This window comes from Capra hircus, chromosome 2 (assembly GCF_001704415.2).
Source record: "Capra hircus breed San Clemente chromosome 2, ASM170441v1, whole genome shotgun sequence".
NCBI lineage: Eukaryota > Metazoa > Chordata > Mammalia > Artiodactyla > Bovidae > Capra > Capra hircus.
Window position 1 is genome coordinate 96,265,269 of NC_030809.1, and position 5,458 is coordinate 96,270,726.

A 5,458-nucleotide genomic window follows, 5' to 3' on the forward strand; every position below is an offset into this window, starting at 1 on the left:
TGCTTTATTAAAGTTTAATTTTGAACTCCCAATTAGCGAAACTGCATTACAAATCGATTGCAATTTCCTAGAAGGCACAGCAAGTTCTCTGCCTGCCTGCCACGTGCGAGAGGCTCCAGAGCTAGATTGCCCAGCTCCCGACGGCTGAAAGGGGATGGTTCAGAGCCGGTCTCCGTGTCCCAGGAAGTCCCTAAAATCCTCGCCAGCCCCTCCTTCCGCGGGGCGGGGGCGGGGAGGGCGAGGGGAGGGCTCCCAAGTCCCCGGCGAGGAGGAGGAGCGGGAGGGGGAGGGGCGGCGGCGGTGGGGGGTGGGGGCCTCTAGCGTCCTGGCCTCTCGAAGGAGCCTCAGCTAGTCACGCAGAAGTTTCTCTTTCGCTTCTCGCGCCACACACCCAGGTTGGCTTCCTGCGCGCCGGCCAGCGGGGCGGAGAACGGGGAGTGGAGGGGAGACAAGGGTCCCAGAAGGGCTGCCCGGCGTCCACACCCACCCCGGCTCCCCTCCCCCGACCCAAACAAAGCCCCCGCTCCTGGTCCAGGATACGTTACCTGCCCGGCGCTCCCGGCCCCTCGGTCACCGCGTCCCCCGCTGGGCGCGCCTTGGGCGGGTCCCGCTCCCCGGGACGCACAAAGCGGTCGCCCCCGGCCGGCTAAAGCCCCCTGTCTCGTCATGTTGCGGGGCCAGAAGGGAAAGCGGGGTGGGGGGGGGGGGGGAATGGAAGCGGTTGGGGCGAGGGAAACTTACTGATTAAATTTTATAAAAAGAAAAGAGAAAGCAGCTGGCGGGGCCCGGCCAGGGGCAGAAGAGGCCGGTTACCTTTCGGGGGGTCGCGGGCGAGAGGAAGGGGGGTAGGGGAGCGGCTGCCCGCCCCCCTCCCCCGGCCCCCAGCGGCGACGGCAGCTGCACACACAGAACCCCATTGTCGCCGGCGCCCGGCGCGCAGCCCCGCGGACTCGGCCCCGCGGCCAAGCGCGTCAGCGGCCCCGTCAGTCGGGCCGGGCTCCGTGACGCGCGCGCAGCCCGCGCTATAAATAACCCGCCGCCGGGCGGCCCGGGCTGCTTTCCAGTGACGCCGGGGCGAGGCGCGGGAGGAGGAGGGCGAAAGGAAACAATAAAACCGCCCGCCGCCCTCCTCCTCGGCTTCCCTCCGCCCTCTCTGACCGCCCTCGGCCCTTCCCTCCGTACTCTGCTGTCCCCGCCCCGGCCTGCCTAGCCCGGAGCCGCGCGCGCGTCTGGGAAGGACCTAGCAGAGCCGGCGGGAAAACCCCGGGGTCGAGACCCATGCCTCTCCCTCCCGGGCAAGAGGAGGCCTCCTTCCACACCCGGGAAAGGGCTGGCGCCGGGAACTTGGCAACGAGTTAACGGGTCGCTGAGTTACTCCCACGTTGATTTACACAACTTGATGCTTGCTCCGCTTTCTCACACCCTTTTCTAGTTCAGGTCCGGTGTGTTTATGGCAATAAACTCTTTATTCAAAACAAAAACTTCCCCGTTAAACGTCCTCATCTAGCGTATTTTAAAGTATATGCCTATGTTTGCATCTCATTGAGTCCTGCCTACATCCTATCTGGACAGTATGCTTTTTTTCCTGAACTCCACCAGGATTACTTGTATAGGTTTTTATGGGGCCAGGCCTGTGTTACTGTTTTCATTTGGGTAGTTGTATAAAGTGTGCAGTAGAATCAGCGTGGGCTTGAATTCCATGACTCATGCATTTAGTCCTAGAGCCTTCTTACTCTTTTTGGCCTTGAACATACCATAGGCCTTGAACACTGAACATTTGAATTTTCCGAAGTCTATAATCTTTCAACGTCCTAGCTTTCATCAGTGCTGCCATTTAAAGGGGGCTTTCTCTATAAGTAATTTTTTTTTTTTTTTGGCCCTTGAGACTTTTTGTTCTAGCTACCGTATTTAGGCCATTCTGTCCCACATCTGGACACTCCTGCTTTCTATTATGGTGTGCATATACAACTGGAGGCAGTCTGTTTGTTCCAGAAACCACCATTTAGTCTATTAAATAAGAATAGTATTTCTTCTTGAGCAAAAGATCTCAGGTGTATGAACTCCACATTTTCTGGGATGCTGATACGTAATTTGCAGAAGCCAGCAAAGTTTTGAAGTGACCAGGCATGGATAGAGTGAATTAAAGGGGCCGAGAAAGTGGTTCTTGGCTCACAATCAGGACAAAATAATATAGTGAAGAATTGCCTGAGCCGGTTTTCAGGTTTTAGTTATATTTTCATTGCTTCTCTCTATGCCTTCTTGCAGAAATTAGTCTGTCTCTGCTTCAGATTCCTCATCTCCAAAATGAAGGACAAGTGGTTTCTAAGCCCCTTTCAACACTAGCATTGTAGGATTCTAAAGGCTATAACTGGGTTCAGGTGTAAAGTTACTAATGTGTCTTATGGAAAAAAGGTAACCAAATACAGAATTATTCAATCTTCCTGTAGTTTATTATGTCGTACATTTTTCAGAAAGAAAATATATTAGGACTACTAAAGAAAAAGAATGAATTCATCTCTATCATTAAAATTATATTAAGAGGAAAAAATAGTTGTCACTATTTGCTTTGTACAAATGACAGCAAACACAGTTATGGTCTGATGATGTCTTAGGCCCTTTCCAATGTCATATTCACCACATGAGTGAATAAATTATGAGTAGCAAAATATTCAAGGACCACTTTCTCCAATTTTGCCCCCAAACCTGGCTTGTATGGTCTTTAGGAGGAAGTTTTCAATTGAAAGACATTAAATTGTTTATCCATCAGCAGTATTTATGAGACAAGCAAAAGTTAGCTCGTTGACCACCAGAGAGTCAAAATTTACCTCATTCTCCTGTCTTCAGGTTGGGGAAGGCAGAAAACATAAAAGCAGAAGAAACAAGTTTAGAGCCAAAGCATTTGCTTCACATAGACACCACCAAAGTGTGATCGCAACTAAAAGTTAACCAGTATTTTCCCGGTTCCAAAATCACATCTGTCTCCCGTTTCCATAAAATGTTCTGTATCTCTGATTTAATTTCATCTTAAAGTTCTTTCTTCTGGAGCTTATAAAGAGGTATTTTTCTTTCACTGCTACTTTTCTGAAACTTTCAATTTCTCACATAGTTTTAAACTCTTTTGCTTATTTCTTATCCTTTTTTCATGCAGCCATGGAATGGAACTTAAACTTTTAGAGTAAGAGAACAGATTTGGGGGGGGTCGGGGGATGGGACAAATTAAGAGAGTAGCATTGAAACATACATCCTACATTCAGTTAAGTTCAGTTCAGTCACTCAGTTGTGTCTGACTCTTTTCGACCCCATGAATCACAGCATGCCAGGCCTCCCTGTCCATTATCAACTCCCGGAGTTTACCCAAACTCATATCCATCAAGTCAGTGATGCCATCGAGCCACCTCATCCTCTGTTGGCCCTTTCTCCTCCTGCCCCCAATCCCTCCCGGTATCACGGTCTTTTCCAATGAGTCAACTCGCATGAGGTGGCCAAATTATTGGAGTTTCAGCTTCAGCATCAGTCCTTCCAATGAACACCCAGGACTGATCTCCTTTAGGATGGACTGGTTGGATCTCCTTGCAGTCCATGGGACTCTAGACAACACCACAGTTCAAAAGCACAAATTCTTCGGCGCTCAGCCTTCTTCACAGTCCAACTTTCACATCCATACATGACCACAGGAAAAACCATAGCCTTGACTAGCTATGGTCCATAGCATGGACCTTTGTTAGCAAAGTAATGTCTCTGCTTTTTAATATGCTTTTTAATATGCTGTCTAGGTTGGTCATAACTTTCCTTCCAAGGAGTAAGTGTCTTTTAATTTCATGGCTGCAGTCACCATCTGCAGTGATTTTGGAGGCCCCCAAAATAAAATCTGACACTGTTTCCACTGTTTCCCCATCTATTTCCCATGAAGTGATGGGACCAGATGCCATGATCTTACATTACCTCCTGTAAAATTAGCCAGTGGACATTTGCAGTATGATGCAGGGAGCTCAAACCTGGTGCTCTGTGACAACCTTAAGGGGTGGGATGGGGTGGGAGGTGGGAGGGAGCTTCAAGAGGGAGGTGTGATGCCTATATGTATGGCTGGTTCATGTTGATATATGGCAGAAACCAACACAATATTGTAAAGCAGTTATCCTCCAATTATAAATAAATTTTAATTTAAAAAAAAAGTTTAACCGACTGAGAATTAGAGTATCCAGACTAAAACAGGAACATGCCCAATTTTAGAGAGGTGAAAAAAACCTTAGTTCTAGGACCAGTAGAAGTGAAACAATCAGTTTTCTCAAAAGCAAAAAAAAACAACAACAAAAAAAACCAGAACCATCATGCTTAAATTTGTAAAAGTAGGAAACTGAAAAATTTGGAAATCTTTTCTTTGGATCTCTTTGACACCATAAAGCTTGTTACATTTTTTTTTAACTGAATGTTTTAGCATGTGGACATTTCTCAATATTTCCGAAGTTTCTGTGTACCTGAAGTTAAATCCTTTGAAAAGATTTCTCTAAGGTAACAGTATTGAAGAATTTATTAGAGAAACTATTGTTCAGTCTTGCCTTATTACTCAGTTAATCCTGATCTATGTTTAGAGAGGTGTGCCAGCCAGGTTGGGGCTTCAAAGAAATGAGCACAAACATTTGCTGTTTCCTGTGCAGTAGTGCAGTAGAGATGGAAAATAGTTTGGGTGATAGAAAATTCACTTTGGACACTATCATTGAAGTCCTAGAATAAGCAAATGCAGTAACTTTTCAATGGATAAACAGAAGCCTAACAATAAAAAGCTACTGGATTCTCAGTATTCCAAATGAAAAGAAAGGGGTAAGCAAGATTATAGAGCTAGGAGCTTTCTGCATTTAAAAAGCCAGGAAATAAAGGTAGGTGGTGTTCTTAAAAGAAGGTTGACTAAATTCAGCAAAATTAACGGCTTCCAACATCGGTTCAAATTATGAACATAAATATATAACAGGTTCTTTTTTTTTTTTTCTCCTGATTTCAATGATTTATCCCCAAGTTGTAGAGCCTTTGGTAACTCCTTGATGGGACCCATTATAGACAACTTTGTTTTTCCTGCATAAATTATAACATCAAACCTGGATCTGTTAACAGTGAATTTCTAAAACTTCTTAGTGGAGGCTTCAGGGTCCCAGGCCTCTGTACTCTCTGATTCATTCCTGGCTCTTCTCTCCCCGTCTCTGGTTTGTAATCACAGAGGAGCTGATCCTGCAAGCAGTGAGCAGCATTGTCTTGCCTTCCCTGAGGAAATAGTGCCAGCTGGGTGTGACCAGTGGGAAGCAGGAAAGGAGAGAACTGGAGGATGGGGCAAGCATAATATTCCTCATCTGCCCCCTGCTCTGAAAAGTGAAAGTGTTAGTCCCTCAGTCCTGTCTGAATCTGTGACCCAATGGACTGTAGCCCACCAGGCTCCTCTGTCCATGAAATTCTCCAGGCAAGAATACTG

At 46.8% G+C, this 5,458-nt stretch overlaps 1 long non-coding RNA gene across 1 annotated transcript; it reads right to left on the bottom strand.

Annotated features, from left to right (window-relative positions):
- LOC108638091 lies at positions 1-1,030 on the bottom strand. The gene is made up of 2 exons (XR_001919579.1): positions 546-1,030; positions 1-404 (listed from the first exon to the last, which is right to left on the bottom strand). It is a non-coding gene; the product is annotated as an uncharacterized LOC108638091 (long non-coding RNA).